This window comes from Bombina bombina, chromosome 10 (assembly GCF_027579735.1).
Source record: "Bombina bombina isolate aBomBom1 chromosome 10, aBomBom1.pri, whole genome shotgun sequence".
NCBI classification, from domain to species: Eukaryota; Metazoa; Chordata; class Amphibia; order Anura; family Bombinatoridae; genus Bombina; species Bombina bombina.
The window spans coordinates 8,959,689-8,978,040 of NC_069508.1; the positions used below are offsets into that span (position 1 = coordinate 8,959,689).

The following is an 18,352-nucleotide window of genomic DNA, read 5'->3' on the forward strand; positions in this document are numbered from 1 at the left end:
AGTTAGCAGTGACGCTTGTCCTATGCAGTGAGAAGTTAGCGGTGATGCTGGTTCTATGCAGTGAGAAGTTAGCAATGGTGCTTCTCCTGTGCAGTGAGAAGTTAGTAGTGACACTTGTTCTATGCAGTGAGAAGTTGGCAGTGATGCTTGTTATCTGCAGTGAGAAGTTAGCAGTGACGCTTGTTCTATGCAGTGAGAAGTTAGCGGTGACGCTTGTTCTGTGCAGTGAGACGTTAGCAGTCATGCTTGCTCTATGCAGTGAGAAGTTAGCAGTGATGCTTGTTCTGTGCAGTGAGAAGTTAGCAGTGATGCTTGTTCCATGCAGTGAGAAGTTAGCAGTGACGCTTGTTCAGTGCAGTGAGAAGTTAGCAGTTACGCTTGTTCTGTGCAGTGAGAAGTTAGCAGTGACACTTGTTCTATGCAGTGAAAAGTTAGTGGTGACGCTTCTTCTGTGCAGTGAGAAGTTAGCAGTGACGCTTGTTCTGTGCAGTGAGAAGTTAGCAGTGATGCTTGTTCAGTGCAGTGAGAAGTTAGCAGTGATGCTTGTTCAGTGCAGTGAGAAGTTAGCAGTGATACAGTGAGAAGTTAGCGGTGATGCTTGTTCTATGCAGTGAGAATTTAGTGGTGACGCTTGTTCTATGCAGTCAGACGTTAGAGGTGACGCTTGTTCTAGGCAGTGAGAAGTTAGCAGTGACACTTGTTATCTGCAGTGAGAAGTTAGCAGTGAAGCTTGTTATGTGCAGTGAGAAGTTAGTGGTGATGCTTGTTCTGTGCAGTGAGAAGTTAGCAGTGATGCTTGTTCTGTGGAGTGAGAAGTTAACAGTGACGCTTGTTCCATGCAGTGAGAAGTTAGCAGTGACGCTTGTTTAGTGAAGTGAGAAGTTAGCAGTGACGCTTGTTCTGTGCAGTGAGAATTTAGCAATGGCGCTTGTCCTGTGCAGTGAGAAGTTAGCAGTGACGCTTGTTCTGTGCAGTGAGAAGTTAGCGGTGATGCTTGTTCTATGCAGTGAGAAGTTAGCAGTGATGCTTGTTCTATGCAGTGAGAATTTAGCAATGGCACTTGTCCTATGCAGTGAGAAGTTAGTGGTGACGCTTGTTCTATGCAGTCAGAAGTTAGAGGTGATGCTTGTTCTATGCAGTGAGAAGTTAGCAGTGATGCTTGTTATCTGCAGTGAGAAGTTAGTGGTGACACTTGTTATGTGCAGTGAGAAGTTAGTGGTGATGCTTCTTCTGTGCAGTCATAAGTTAGCAGTGACGCTTGTTCAGTGCAGTGAGAAGTTAGCAGTGACGCTTGTTCTGTGCAGTGAGAAGTTAGCAATGACGCTTGTCCTGTGCAGTGAGAAGTTAGCAGTGATGCTTGTTCTGTGCAGTGAGAAGTTAGCAATGGCGCTTGTACTGTGCAGTGAGAAGTTAGCAGTGACGCTTGTTCTGTGTAGTGAGAAGTTAGCGGTGATGCTTGTTCTGTGCAGTGAGAAGTTAGCAATGGCGCTTGTCCTGTGCAGTGAGAAGTTAGCAGTGACGCTTGTTCTGTGCAGTGAGAAGTTAGCAGTGACGCTTGTTCTGTGCAGTCAGAAGTTAGCAGTGACGCTTGTTCCATGCAGTGAGAAGTTAGCGGTGATGCTTGTTCTGTGCAGTGACGCTTGTTCTAAGCAGTAAGAAGTTAGCAGTGATGCTTGTTCTGTCTAGTGAAAAGTTGGCGGTGACGCTTGTTCTGTGCAGTGAGAAGTTTGTAGTGAGAAGTTAGCGGTGATGCTTGTTATCTGCAGTGAGAAGTTAGCGGTGACACATGTTCTGTGCAGTAAGAAGATAGTGGTGATGCTTGTTCTGTGCAGTGAGAAGTTAGCAGTGACGCTTGTTCTGTGCAGTGAGAAGTTAGCAGTGATGTTTGTTCTGTGCAGTGAGAAGTTAGCGGTGATGCTTGTTCTGTGCAGTGACGCTTGTTCTAAGCAGTAAGAAGTTAGCAGTGATGCTTGTTCTGTGCAGTGAAAAGTTAGTGGTGACGCTTGTTCTGTGCAGTGAGAAGTTTGCAGTGAGAAGTTAGCGGTGATGCTTGTTATCTGCAGTGAGAAGTTAGCGGTGACACTTGTTCTCTGCAGTAAGAAGATAGTGGTGATGCTTGTTCTGTGCAGTGAGAAGTTAGCAGTGACGCTTGTTCTGTGCAGTGATAAGTTAGCAGTGATGCTTGTTCTGTGCAGTGAGAAGTTAGCAGTGGTGTTTGTTCTGTGAAGTGAGAAGTTAGCGGTGATGCTTGTTCTGTGCAGTGAGAAGTTAGCAGTGACGCTTGTTCTGTGCAGTGAGAAGTTATCGGTGACGCTTGTTCTGTGCAGTGAGAAGTTAGCAGTGATGCTTGTTCTGTGCAGTGAGAAGATAGCAGTGATGCTTGTGCTATGCAGTGAGAATTAGTGGTGATTCTTGTTCTATGCAGTTAGTAGTTAGCGGTGACGCTTGTTCTGTGCAGTGAGAAGTTAGTGGTGATGCTTGTTCTGTGCAGTGAGAAGTTAGCAGTGATGCTTGATCAGTGCAGTGAGAAGTTAGCAGTGACGCTTGTTCTGTGCAGTGAGAAGTTAGCAATGGCGCTTATCCTGTGCAGTGAGAAGTTAGCAGTGATGCTTGTTCTGTGCTGTGAGAAGTTAGCAATGACGCTTGTTCTATACAGTGAGAAGTTAGCGGTGATGCTTGTTCTATGCAGTGAGAAGATTGCAGTGACGCTTGTTATCTGCAGTGAGAAGTTAGCAGTGACGCTTGTTATCTGCAGTGAAAAGTTAGTGGTGATGCTTGTTATGTGCAGTGAGAAGTTAGTGGTGATGCTTATTCTGTGCAGTGAGAAGTTAGCAGTGATGCTTGTTCTGTGCAGTGGGAAGTTAGCAGTGACGCTTGTTCCATGCAGTGAGAAGTTAGCAGTGATGCTTGTTCTGTGCAGTGAGAAGTTAGCAGTGATGCTTGTTCCATGCAGTGAGAAGTTAGCAGTGGCGCTTGTTCAGTGCAGTGAGAAGTTAGCAGTGACGCTTGTTCTGTGCAGTGAGAAGTTAGCAGTGACACTTGTTCTATGCAGTGAGAAGTTAGTGGTGACGCTTGTTCTGTGCAGTGAGAAGTTAGCAGTGACGTTTGTTCTGTGCAGTGAGAAGTTAGCAGTGATGCTTGTTCAGTGCAGTGAGAAGTTAGCAATGATGCTTGTTCAGTGCAGTGAGAAGTTAGCAGTGATACAGTGAGAAGTTAGCGGTGATGCTTGTTCTATACAGTGAGAATTTAGTGGTGACGCTTGTTCTATGCAGTCAGACGTTAGAGGTGACGTTTGTTCTAGGCAGTGAGAAGTTAGCAGTGACACTTGTTATCTGCAGTGAGAAGTTAGCAGTGAAGCTTGTTATGTGCAGTGAGAAGTTAGTGGTGATGCTTGTTCTGTGCAGTGAGAAGTTAGCAGTGATGCTTGTTCTGTGGAGTGAGAAGTTAACAGTGACGCTTGTTCCATGCAGTGAGAAGTTAGCAGTGACGCTTGTTTAGTGCAGTGAGAAGTTAGCAGTGATGCTTGTTCTGTGCAGTGAGAATTTAGCAATGGCGCTTGTCCTGTGCAGTGAGAAGTTAGCAGTGACGCTTGTTCTGTGCAGTGAGAAGTTAGCGGTGATGCTTGTTCTATGCAGTGAGAAGTTAGCAGTGATGCTTGTTCTATGCAGTGAGAATTTAGCAATGGCACTTGTCCTATGCAGTGAGAAGTTAGTGGTGACGCTTGTTCTATGCAGTCAGAAGTTAGAGGTGATGCTTGTTCTATGCAGTGAGAAGTTAGCAGTGATGCTTGTTATCTGCAGTGAGAAGTTAGTGGTGACACTTGTTATGTGCAGTGAGAAGTTAGCGGTGATGCTTGTTCTATGCAGTGAGAAGTTAGCAGTGATGCTTGTTCTATGCAGTGAGAATTTAGCAATGGCACTTGTCCTATGCAGTGAGAAGTTAGTGGTGATGCTTCTTCTGTGCAGTCATAAGTTAGCAGTGACGCTTGTTCCATGCAGTGAGAAGTTAGCAGTGATGCTTGTTCAGTGCAGTGAGAAGTTAGCAGTGACGCTTGTTCTGTGCAGTGAGAAGTTAGCAATGGCGCTTGTCCTATGCAGTGAGAAGTTAGCAGTGATGCTTGTTCTGTGCAGTGAGAAGTTAGCAATGGCGCTTGTCCTGTGCAGTGAGAAGTTAGCAGTGACGCTTGTTCTGTGTAGTGAGAAGTTAGCGGTGATGCTTGTTCTGTGCAGTGAGAAGTTAGCAATGGCGCTTGTCCTGTGCAGTGAGAAGTTAGCAGTGACGCTTGTTCTGTGCAGTGAGAAGTTAGCAGTGACGCTTGTTCTGTGCAGTCAGAAGTTAGCAGTGATGCTTGTTCCATGCAGTGAGAAGTTAGCAGTGATGCTTGTTCAGTGCAGTGAGAAATTAGCAGTGACGCTTGTTCTGTGCAGTGAGAAGTTAGCAATGGCGCTTGTCCTGTGCAGTGAGAAGTTAGCAGTGACGCTTGTTCTGTGCAGTGAGAAGTTAGCAATGGCGCTTGTCCTGTGCAGTGAGAAGTTAGCAGTGACGCTTTTTCTGTGCAGTGAGAAGTTAGCAGTGGCGCTTGTTCTATGCAGTGAGAAGTTAGCGGTGACGCTTGTTCTGTGCAGTGAGAAGTTAACGGTGACGCTTGTTCTGTGCAGTGAGAAGTTAGCGGTGACTAGATTCAGCTACATATTTTATAACAAGCAACTAGCAATATATTCACTGTAGGAGCTCATGCTATTGAATCTATGACAACAGCAAACCAGTCAGAAGTTAGCAGTGATGCTTGTTATCTGCAGTGAGAAGTTAGTGGTGACACTTGTTATGTGCAGTGAGAAGTTAGTGGTGATGCTTCTTCTGTGCAGTCATAAATTAGCAGTGACGCTTGTTCTGTGCAGTGAGAAGTTAGCAATGGCGCTTGTCCTGTGCAGTGAGAAGTTAGCAGTGATGCTTGTTCTGTGCAGTGAGAAGATAGCAGTGATGCTTGTTCTGTGCAGTGAGAAGTTAGCGGTGATGCTTGTTCTGTGCAGTGAGAAGTTAGCAATGGCGCTTGTTCTGTGTAGTGAGAAGTTAGCGGTGATGCTTGTTCTGTGCAGTGAGAAGTTAGCAATGGCGCTTGTCCTGTGCAGTGAGAAGTTAGCAGTGACGCTTGTTCTGTGCAGTCAGAAGTTAGCAGTGACGCTTGTTCTGTGCAGTGAGAAGTTAGCAGTGACGCTTGTTCTGTGCAGTGTGAAGTTAGCAGTGACGCTTGTTCTGTGCAGTGAGAAGTTAGCAGTGACGCTTGTTCTGTGCAGTGAGAAGTTAGCAGTGACGCTTGTTCTGTGCAGTCAGAAGTTAGCAGTGACGCTTGTTCCATTGAGTGAGAAGTTAGCAGTGATGGTTGTTCAGTGCAGTGAGAAATTAGCAGTGATGCTTGTTCTGTGCAGTGAGAAGTTAGCAATGGCACTTGTCCTGTGCAGTGAGAAGTTAGCAGTGACGCTTGTTCTGTGCAGTTAGAAGTTAGCAATGGCGCTTGTCCTGTGCAGTGAGAAGTTAGCAGTGACGCTTTTTCTGTGCAGTGAGAAGTTAACAGTGGCGCTTGTTCTATGCAGTGAGAAGTTAGCGGTGACTAGATTCAGCTACATATTTTATAACAAGCAACTAGCAATATATTCACTGTAGGAGCTCATGCTATTGAATCTATGACAACAGCAAACCAGTCAGAAGTTAGCAGTGACGCTTGTTCTGTGCAGTGAGAAGTTAGCAGTGGCGCTTGTTCTATGCAGTGAGAAGTTAGCAGTGACGCTTGTTCTGTGCAGTGAGAAGTTAGCGGTGACTAGATTCAGCTACATATTTTATAACAAGCAACTAGCAATATATTCACTGTAGGAGCTCATGCTATTGAATCTATGACAACAGCAAACCTTTTACATTGGTTTTTACAGCTGGTGCCCAGGAGCTGCAGAGGTTTTACAGCACATGCTACATAGAGAGGACAGGGAGGGATGAATAGAGGAATATAAACAACTGGAAAATAATGAAATAGATCATTAGATTTAAACCTATAAATAATATTCAGATTTATACAACTTATTTTATTCAATGCTAAAAGATTTCCCTAACAGTTTACCTATAGCAAGAATGTTCACAGGTTGTATTCTCAGATGTGACTGTTGTACCTGTTAGTTGTGCGCGTTCACGTGACCGTCTGCAGAGAATTGCATCAGTTCCAGTAAATACTGAGTCAGATAACAGCACAGACACTCTACTGGCACTTATCAGCGGTACTGTAATATTGTTATATAGTATGTGACTGAGTACATCATATGTCTGTTATATAGTATGTGACTGCGTACATCATGTATCTGTTATATAGTATATCTGTTATATAGTATGTGACTGTGTACATCATATGTCTGTTATATAGTATGTGACTGTGTACATCATATAACTGTTACATAGTATGTGACTGTGTACATCATATATCTGTTATATAGTATGTGACTGTGTACATCATATATCTGTTATATAGTATGTGACTGTGTACATCATATATCTGTTATATAGTATATCTGTTATATAGTATATCTGTTATATAGTATGTGACTTTGTACATCATATATCTGTTATATAGTATGTGACTGTGTACATCATATAACTGTTACATAGTATGTGACTGTGTACATCATATATCTGTTATATAGTATGTGACTGTGTACATCATATAACTGTTACATAGTATGTGACTGTGTACATCATATATCTGTTATATAGTATGTGACTGTGTACATCATATATCTGTTATATAGTATGTGACTGTGTACATCATATATCTGTTATATAGTATATCTGTTATATAGTATATCTGTTATATAGTATGTGACTTTGTACATCATATATCTGTTATATAGTATATCTGGTATATAGTATGTGACTGTGTACATCATATATCTGTTATATAGTATGCCTGTTATATAGTATGTCTGTTATATAGCATGTCTGTTATATAGTATGTGACTGTGTACATAATATATCTGTTATATAGTATGCCTGTTATATAGTATGTGACTGTGTACATCATATATCTGTTATATAGTATGCCTGTTATATAGTATGTGACTGTGTACATCATATATCTGTTATATAGTATGCCTGTTATATAGTATGTGACTGTGTACATCATATATCTGTTATATAGTATGTCTGTTATATAGTATGTGACTGTGTACATCATATATCTGTTATATAGTATATCTGTTATATAGTATATCTGTTATATTATATATTTGTTATATAGTATGCCTGTTATATAGTATGTCTGTTATATAGTTTTTGACTGTGAACATCATATATCTGTTATATAGTATATCTGTTATATAGTATATCTGTTATATAGTATGTCTGTTATATAGTATGTGACTTTGTACATCATATATCTGTTATATAGTATATCTGTTATATAGTATGTGACTGTGTACATCATATATCTGTTATATAGTATATCTGTTATATAGTATATCTGTTATATAGTATATCTGTTATATTATATATTTGTTATATAGTATGTCTGTTATATAGTTTTTGACTGTGTACATCATATATCTGTTATATAGTATGTGACTGCGTACATCATATATCTGTTATATAGTATGTGACTGAGTACATCATATATCTGTTATATAGTATGTGACTGCGTACATAATATATCTGTTATATTATATATCTGTTATATAGTATGTCTGTTATATAGTATGTGACTATGTACATCATATATCTGTTATATACTATGTGACTGTGTACATCATATATCTGTTATTTTATATATCTGTTATACAGTATGTCTGTTATATAGTATGTGACTGTGTACATCGTATATCTGTTATATTATATATCAGTTATACAGTATGTCTGTTGTATAGTATGTGACTGTGTACATCATATATCTGTTATATTGTATGTCTGTTATATAGTATTTCTGTTATATAGTATGTCTGTTATATAGTATATCTGTCATATAGTATATCTGTTATATAGTATGTCTGTTATATAGTATATCTGTTATATAGTATATCTGTTATATAGTATATCTGTTATATAGTATGTCTGTCATATAGTATATCTGTTATATAGTATATCTGTTATATAGTATATCTGTTATATAGTATATCTGTTATATAGTATATCTGTCATATAGTATATCTGTTATATAGTATGTCTGTTATATACTATATCTGTTATATTGTATATCTGTTATATAGTATATCTGTTATATAGTATGTGTGTTATATAGTAAATCTGTTATATAGTATATCTGTTATGTAGTATATCTGTCATATAGTATGTCTGTTATATAGTATGTATGTTATATAGTATATCTGTTATATAGTATGTCTGTTATATAGTATGTCTGTTATATAGTATATCTGTTATATAGTATGTCTGTTATATAGTATGTCTGTTATATAGTATATCTGTTATATAGTATGTATGTTATATAGTATGTCTGTTATATAGTATGTCTGTTATATTGTATGTCTGTTATATAGTATGTCTGTTATATTGTATGTCTGTTATATAGTATATCTGTTATATAGTATATCTGTTATATAGTATGTCTGTTATATAGTATGTATGTTATATAGTATATCTGTTATATAGTATGTCTGTTATATAGTATGTGACTGTGTACATCATATATCTGTTATATAGTATATCTGTTATATAGTATGTGACTGTGTACATCATATATCTGTTATATAGTATGCCTGTTATATAGTATATCTGTTATATAGTATTTCTGTTATATAGTATGTCTGTTATATAGCATGTCTGTTATATAGTATGTGACTGTGTACATAATATATCTGTTATATAGTATGTGACTGTGTACATCATATATCTGTTATATAGTATGCCTGTTATATAGTATGTGACTGTGTACATCATATATCTGTTATATAGTATGTCTGTTATATAGTATGTGAATGTGTACATCATATATATGTTATATAGTATATCTGTTATATAGTATATCTGTTATATTATATATTTGTTATATAGTATGCCTGTTATATAGTATGTCTGTTATATAGTTTTTGACTGTGAACATCATATATCTGTTATATAGTATATATGTTATATAGTATATCTGTTATATAGTATGTCTGTTATATAGTATGTGACTTTGTACATCATATATCTGTTATATAGTATATCTGTTATATAGTATGTGACTGTGTACATCATATATCTGTTATATAGTATATCTGTTATATAGTATATCTGTTATATTATATATTTGTTATATAGTATGCCTGTTATATAGTATGTCTGTTATATAGCTTTTGACTGTGTACATCATATATCTGTTATATAGTATGTGACTGCGTACATCATATATCTGTTATATAGTATGTGACTGAGTACATCATATATCTGTTATATAGTATGTGACTGCGTACATAATATATCTGTTATATTATATATCTGTTATATAGTATGTCTGTTATATAGTATGTCTGTTATATAGTATGTGACTATGTACATCATATATCTGTTATATACTATGTGACTGTGTACATCATATATCTGTTATTTTATATATCTGTTATACAGTATGTCTGTTATATAGTATGTGACTGTGTACATCATATATCTGTTATATTATATATCAGTTATACAGTATGTCTGTTGTATAGTATGTGACTGTGTACATCATATATCTGTTATATTGTATGTCTGTTATATAGTATATCTGTTATATAGTATGTCTGTTATATAGTATATCTGTCATATAGTATATCTGTTATATAGTATGTCTGTTATATAGTATATCTGTTATATAGTATATCTGTTATATAGTATATCTGTTATATAGTATGTCTGTCATATAGTATATCTGTTATATAGTATATCTGTTATATAGTATATCTGTTATATAGTATATCTGTTATATAGTATATCTGTTATATAGTATATCTGTCATATAGTATATCTGTTATATAGTATGTCTGTTATATACTATATCTGTTATATACTATATCTGTTATATTGTATATCTGTTATATAGTATATCTGTTATATAGTATGTGTGTTATATAGTAAATCTGTTATATAGTATATCTGTTATATAGTATGTCTGTTATATAGTATGTATGTTATATAGTATATCTGTTATATAGTATATCTGTTATATAGTATGTCTGTTATATAGTATATCTGTTATATAGTATGTCTGTTATATAGTATGTCTGTTATATAGTATATCTGTTATATAGTATGTCTGTTATATAGTATGTCTGTTATATTGTATGTCTGTTATATTGTATGTCTGTTATATAGTATGTCTGTTATATTGTATGTCTGTTATATAGTATATCTGTTATATAGTATATCTGTTATATAGTATATCTGTTATATAGTATATCTGTTATATAGTATGTCTGTTATATAGTATGTATGTTATATAGTATATCTGTTATATAGTATGTCTGTTATATAGTATGCCTGTTATATAGTATGTCTGTTATATAGTATATCTGTTATATAGTATGTCTGTTATATAGTATATCTGTTATATAGTATGTCTTTTATATAGTATTACTGTTATATAGTATGTGACTGTGTATATCATATATCTGTTTTAAAGTCTGTCTAGTATGCCCCTAGGTGGTAACAAGCAAATGAGCTGTTCATTCCTGGTAGAGCGCTTCTCTCTTTCTATGCATTTGTTTTATAGTATGTACATACACACATATATACACTTTATAGCCCTTTCCAGTCAAACACCTTTTCATATACCATATCCCTTTTAACCCTTTTTAAATAATTTATTTCAATATTAAACACCTATTAAAAGTAATGGGTGCGCTAGAGCGATGGCGGCAGCGCGGAACCTTCTGTGGTATATCTGATTTACTGTGTAATTGTAATTGTTTTAATCTTATTAGAAAAAAATGCATAAATTATTTTGCAAACAAAATAAAAATAAACAGTGTACAGGAAGTCCCTTTATGGTCCCTGTGTCAGGAAGTTTGATTTGCAAATTGAATCTCTTTACATGCAATTTATATATAAACATTTGTTATGTACATAGACAAAGCACAGATGTTTCACTGCAATGTGTGATGAAGCTATTGACTTCTAGATGCCTTAGATTTGCATAACAAATGACCAAGTGCAGAATAATGTTGTGTATTCCCAAATCCTTCTGAACTTCACATCACATGATGATCTAAAGTGTCATAAGGCAACGAGATACTCAAAAGGGATCAATTGCGATGTTGAGAAAGCCGGCAAAATATTCTATTGGTCTGACGGTACTGTTTAAAGGCAGCATCGCCGAGAGGCATATACCATACATTTCAGTGGGTGACGATGCTGCGCTGATACTGGCAATATATTCACCTACATCATAGGTGTTATGTAAATGATCCCTTTACACAGCACTGTATAACAATACAACTTAATATTTTACTGATAATATTGTGATCGCAATTACACAATTGTGTTTTATTTATAATATTAGATAAGGGGAAATGGCTGGGGCATTTGGGTACCAGAGAGGAACCTCTATCACATCACAAACAAATAGCTGCCCTAAATACCTGAAATAAACACACAAACACATATTGTGGTGAAATATGGAAAGGTCACATTTTCATATATTTAGTTTGGATTATTTCTTTTATGGCAGAAAATTTTGTTGAGGACGACATAAGAATAAAATCTCAATAAGTGAAGTTACCACATGGAAAATGTGCAGCATTTGAACTTGGCTCTCTCGTATCAGGGGTTACAACAAATCTCCTAAGACGTGGCAAGAGGGATAAAGGAGAACCCACCGCATAGCCCACCTGGTTGTTAGACCACTAAATCACAAACCCTGGCTAGTGTATGCCACGGATTCTCCCACCCCCTGAATGCCCCACCTATGTGCCAGACCCCAATTTCACCACAGCACCATCAACCTCAAAACACATTGGCTAAACAATTTATATAGACAATTTCTGCCTCCAGTCAATATAGACCACACAAATCGGCAGCTGACGTTCAGCTGCAACTGTAATCCATTCCCTTAAAGGAACATATTACTCTTATGCTAAACAACTGACAAGAAAATATCACCTGAACATCTCGATTTAAAAAAGGAAGATATTTTACCTCACAATTTCTTCAGCTCACCAGAGTAAGTGCTGTGTGAACAGTTATACTAAGCTGTTGTCCAGTTGAAAGTTGAAAAAACAAAACAAAAAAACAACAGCCAATCAGCATCAGCAGAGCAGTGATGCTTGTTCTGTGCAGTGAGAAGTTAGCAATGGCGCTTGTCCTGTGCAGTGAGAAGATAGCAGTGACGCTTGTTCTGTGTAGTGAGAAGTTAGCGGTGATGCTTGTTCTGTGCAGTGAGAAGTTAGCAATGGCGCTTGTCCTGTGCAGTGAGAAGATAGCAGTGACGCTTGTTCTGTGTAGTGAGAAGTTAGCGGTGATGCTTGTTCTGTGCAGTGAGAAGTTAGCAATGGCGCTTGTCCTGTGCAGTGAGAAGTTAGCAGTGACGCTTGTTCCCTTCAGTGAGAAGTTAGCAGTGATGCTTGTCCTGTGCAGTGAGAAGTTAGCAGTGACGCTTGTTCCCTTCAGTGAGAAGTTAGCAGTGACGCTTGTTCTGTGCAGTGAGAAATTAGCAGTGGCGCTTGTTCTATGCAGTGAGAAGTTAGCAGTGACGCTTGTTCTGTGCAGTGAGAAGTTAGCAGTGACGCTTGTTCTGTGCAGTGAGAAGTTAGCAGTGGCGCTTGTTCTGTGCAGTGAGAAGTTAGCAGTGACGCTTGTTCTGTGCAGTGAGAAGTTAGCAGTGGCGCTTGTTCTATGCAGTGAGAAGTTAGCAGTGACGCTTGTTCTGTGCAGTGAGAAGTTAGCGGTGACTAGATTCAGCTACATATTTTATAACAAGCAACTAGCAATATATTCACTGTAGGAGCTCATGCTATTGAATCTATGACAACAGCAAACCTTTTACATTGGTTTTTACAGCTGGTGCCCAGGAGCTGCAGAGGTTTTACAGCACATGCTACATAGAGAGGACAGGGAGGGATGAATAGAGGAATATAAACAACTGGAAAATAATGAAATAGATCATTAGATTTAAACCTATAAATAATATTCAGATTTATACAACTTATTTTATTCAATGCTAAAAGATTTCCCTAACAGTTTACCTATAGCAAGAATGTTCACAGGTTGTATTCTCAGATGTGACTGTTGTACCTGTTAGTTGTGCGCGTTCACGTGACCGTCTGCAGAGAATTGCATCAGTTCCAGTAAATACTGAGTCAGATAACAGCACAGACACTCTACTGGCACTCATCAGCGGTACTGTAATATTGTTATTTAGTATGTGACTGAGTACATCATATGTCTGTTATATAGTATGTGACTGCGTACATCATATATCTGTTATATAGTATATCTGTTATATAGTATGTGACTGTGTACATCATATGTCTGTTATATAGTATGTGACTGTGTACATCATATAACTGTTACATAGTATGTGACTGTGTACATCATATATCTGTTATATAGTATGTGACTGTGTACATCATATATCTGTTATATAGTATGTGACTGTGTACATCATATATCTGTTATATAGTATATCTGTTATATAGTATGTGACTTTGTACATCATATATCTGTTATATAGTATATCTGGTATATAGTATGTGACTGTGTACATCATATATCTGTTATATAGTATATCTGTTATATAGTTTGTGACTGTGTACATCATATATCTGTTATATAGTATGCCTGTTATATAGTATATCTGTTATATAGTATGTCTGTTATATAGTATGTGACTGTGTACATAATATATCTGTTATATAGTATGTGACTGTGTACATCATATATCTGTTATATAGTATGCCTGTTATATAGTATGTGACTGTGTACATCATATATCTGTTATATAGTATGTCTGTTATATAGTATGTGACTGTGTACATCATATATCTGTTATATAGTATGCCTGTTATATAGTATGTGACTGTGTACATCATATATCTGTTATATAGTATGTCTGTTATATAGTATGTGACTGTGTACATCATATATCTGTTATATAGTATGTCTGTTATATAGTATGTGACTGTGTACATCATATATCTGTTATATAGTATATCTGTTATATAGTATATCTGTTATATTATATATTTGTTATATAGTATGCCTGTTATATAGTATGTCTGTTATATAGTTTTTGACTGTGAACATCATATATCTGTTATATAGTATATCTGTTATATAGTATATCTGTTATATAGTATGTCTGTTATATAGTATGTGACTTTGTACATCATATATCTGTTATATAGTATATCTGTTATATAGTATGTGACTGTGTACATCATATATCTGTTATATAGTATATCTGTTATATAGTATATCTGTTATATTATATATTTGTTATATAGTATGCCTGTTATATAGTATGTCTGTTATATAGTTTTTGACTGTGTACATCATATATCTGTTATATAGTATGTGACTGCGTACATCATATATCTGTTATATAGTATGTGACTGAGTACATCATATATCTGTTATATAGTATGTGACTGCGTACATAATATATCTGTTATATTATATATCTGTTATATAGTATGTCTGTTATATAGTATGTCTGTTATATAGTATGTGACTATGTACATCATATATCTGTTATATACTATGTGACTGTGTACATCATATATCTGTTATTTTATATATCTGTTATACAGTATGTCTGTTATATAGTATGTGACTGTGTACATCATATATCTGTTATATTATATATCAGTTATACAGTATGTCTGTTGTATAGTATGTGACTGTGTACATCATATATCTGTTATATTGTATGTCTGTTATATAGTATTTCTGTTATATAGTATGTCTGTTATATAGTATATCTGTTATATAGTATATCTGTTATATAGTATATCTGTCATATAGTATATCTGTTATATAGTATGTCTGTTATATAGTATATCTGTTATATAGTATATCTGTTATATAGTATATCTGTTATATAGTATATCTGTCATATAGTATATCTGTTATATAGTATATCTGTTATATAGTATATCTGTTATATAGTATATCTGTCATATAGTATATCTGTTATATAGTATGTCTGTTATATAGTATATCTGTTATATACTATATCTGTTATATAGTATATATGTTATATTGTATATCTGTTATATAGTATATCTGTTATATAGTATGTGTGTTATATAGTAAATCTGTTATATAGTATATCTGTTATATAGTATATCTGTTATATAGTATGTCTGTTATATAGTATGTATGTTATATAGTATATCTGTTATATAGTATGTCTGTTATATAGTATGTCTGTTATATAGTATATCTGTTATATAGTATGTATGTTATATAGTATGTCTGTTATATAGTATATCTGTTATATAGTATGTCTGTTATATAGTATGTCTGTTATATAGTATGTCTGTTATATAGTATGTATGTTATATAGTATATCTGTTATATAGTATGTCTGTTATATAGTATATCTGTTATATAGTATGTCTGTTATATAGTATGTCTGTTATATAGTATGTCTGTTATATAGTATATCTGTTATATAGTATGTCTTTTATATAGTATGTCTTTTATATAGTATGTGACTGTGTATATCATATATCTGTTTTAAAGTCTGTCTAGTATGCCCCTAGGTGGTAACAAGCAAATGAGCTGTTGTTCATTCCTGGTAGAGCGCTTCTCTCTTTCTATGCATTTGTTTTATAGTATGTACATACACACATATATACACTTTATAGCCCTTTCCAGTCAAACACCTTTTCATATACCATATCCCTTTTAACCCTTTTTAAATAATTTATTTCAATATTAAACACCTATTAAAAGTAATGGGTGCGCTAGAGCGATGGCGGCAGCGCGGAACCTTCTGTGGTATATCTGATTTACTGTGTAATTGTAATTGTTTTAATCTTATTAGAAAAAAATGCATAAATTATTTTGCAAACAAAATAAAAATAAACAGTGTACAGGAAGTCCCTTTATGGTCCCTGTGTCAGGAAGTTTGATTTGCAAATTGAATCTCTTTACATGCAATTTATATATAAACATTTGTTATGTACATAGACAAAGCACAGATGTTTCACTGCAATGTGTGATGAAGCTATTGACTTCTAGATGCCTTAGATTTGCATAGCAAATGACCAAGTCCAGAATAATGTTGTGTATTCCCAAATCCTTCTGAACTTCACATCACATGATGATCTAAAGTGTCATAAGGCAACGAGATACTCAAAATGGATCAATTGCGATGTTGAGAAAGCCGGCAAAATATTCTATTGGTCTGACGGTACTGTTTAAAGGCAGCATCGCCGAGAGGCATATACCATACATTTCAGTGGGTGACGATGCTGCGCTGATACTGGCAATATATTCACCTACATCATAGGTGTTATGTAAATGATCCCTTTACACAGCACTGTATAACAATACAACTTAATATTTTACTGATAATATTGTGATCGCAATTACACAATTGTGTTTTATTTATAATATTAGATAAGGGGAAATGGCTGGGGCATTTGGGTACCAGAGAGGAACCTCTATCACATCACAAACAAATAGCTGCCCTAAATACCTGAAATAAACACACAAACACATATTGTGGTGAAATATGGAAAGGTCACATTTTCATATATTTAGTTTGGATTATTGCTTTTATGGCAGAAAATTTTGTTGAGGACGACATAAGAATAAAATCTCAATAAGTGAAGTTACTACATGGAAAATGTGCAGCATTTGATCTTGGCTCTATCGTATCAGGGGTTACAACAAATCTCCTAAGACGTGGCAAGAGGGATAAAGGAGAACCCACCGCATAGCCCACCTGGTTGTTAGACCACTAAATCACAAACCCTGGCTAGTGTATGCCACGGATTCTCCCACCCCCTGAATGCCCCACCTATGTGCCAGACCCCAATTTCACCACAGCACCATCAACCTCAAAACACATTGGCTAAACAATTTATATAGACAATTTCTGCCTCCAGTCAATATAGACCACACAAATCGGCAGCTGACGTTCAGCTGCAACTGTAATCCATTCCCTTAAAGGAACATATTACTCTTATGCTAAACAACTGACAAGAAAATATCACCTGAACATCTCGATTTAAAAAAGGAAGATATTTTACCTCACAATTTCTTCAGCTCACCAGAGTAAGTGCTGTGTGAACAGTTATACTAAGCTGTTGTCCAGTTGAAAGTTGAAAAAACAAAACAAAAAAACAACAGCCAATCAGCATCAGCAGAGCTGAGATAATGTTTTGCCTTTGTTGTGATCTCACGAGATTTCATAGAACTTAAACTGCATAGGAAAATAACATGACTGTGCCTACTAATGACAGATTCACACTCCCTAGCTTGTCCTGGGACAAGCATCTTGACTGGCTGCTTAAAGTCTCTTTACAGTGAGGTGTGAATACTTAGAAAATTTTAGATAAATATTTTTTTACAGCTATGCTGCATCACTTTCACGTGCTTCGACATTTGGGTATCATGTTCCTTTAAGGGGGAAAGCAGGGTGGCCTTACTGTGATTTAACCAACTAGTCAGCATCTTGCCCCTATCCATGCTGTCTTCGCTCTTTCCTCCTTTATGGCCTCTCCGGATAGCTTCCTTCTGTTGTCTATTGAACAACCCCCCTGCCGCAAACTTAACTCTCTCCTTCCAAGGAACCCATACTTTGTGCCGCTCTGGTCGTATGCACTCCCTTCACTTATTAGAGAGCCGCAGGTCCGCGCAGTCATTTCCTGCAGTGGAACTGCAGTGGTTGGATTTAGCCCAGAGTGAGAGAGAGGTGTTTTTAAAGGGACAGTCAACACCAAAATGTTTATTGTTTAAAAATATTGATAACGCCTTTACTAGCAATTCTCCAGCTTTGCACAACCAACATTGTTATATTAATTTACTTTATAACAATTAAACCTGTAAATTTCTGCCTGTTTCTAAGCCACTTCAGACAGTATCTTAATCACATGCTTTTTTATTAGCTTTTCACAACAGGAGACTGCTAGTTCATGTGGGTCATATAGATAACATTGTACTCACTCCCGTGCATTACAGTTGGACACTGTTAATGTATGTGGGTCATATAGATAACATTGTACTCACTCCCGTGCATTACAGTTGGACACTGTTAATGTATGTGGGTCATATAGATAACATTGTGCTAACGCCCATGAAGTTGTGCCGGACTCAGCACTTACTGGCTAAAATGCAAGTCAATAGATAATAAATAGCCATGTGATCAGGGGGCTGTCTGCAGAGGCTTAGATAC

At 35.9% G+C, this 18,352-nt stretch overlaps 1 protein-coding gene across 2 annotated transcripts in view; it reads left to right on the forward strand.

Moving 5' to 3' along the window:
• Positions 1–6,212: 6,212 nt before the first annotated feature.
• Positions 6,213–18,352, forward strand: part of LOC128641202 (pancreatic alpha-amylase) — a 43,056-nt gene continuing 30,916 nt past the window's right edge. The window contains exon 1 of one of the 2 annotated variants that reach the window (XM_053693769.1): positions 6,213–6,263. The gene's annotated coding sequence lies outside the window, so the exon portion shown is untranslated. Of the gene's footprint in view, positions 6,264–13,262; positions 13,342–18,352 lie in introns of those variants that run through there. The other variant, XM_053693770.1, reaches the window with a different exon arrangement.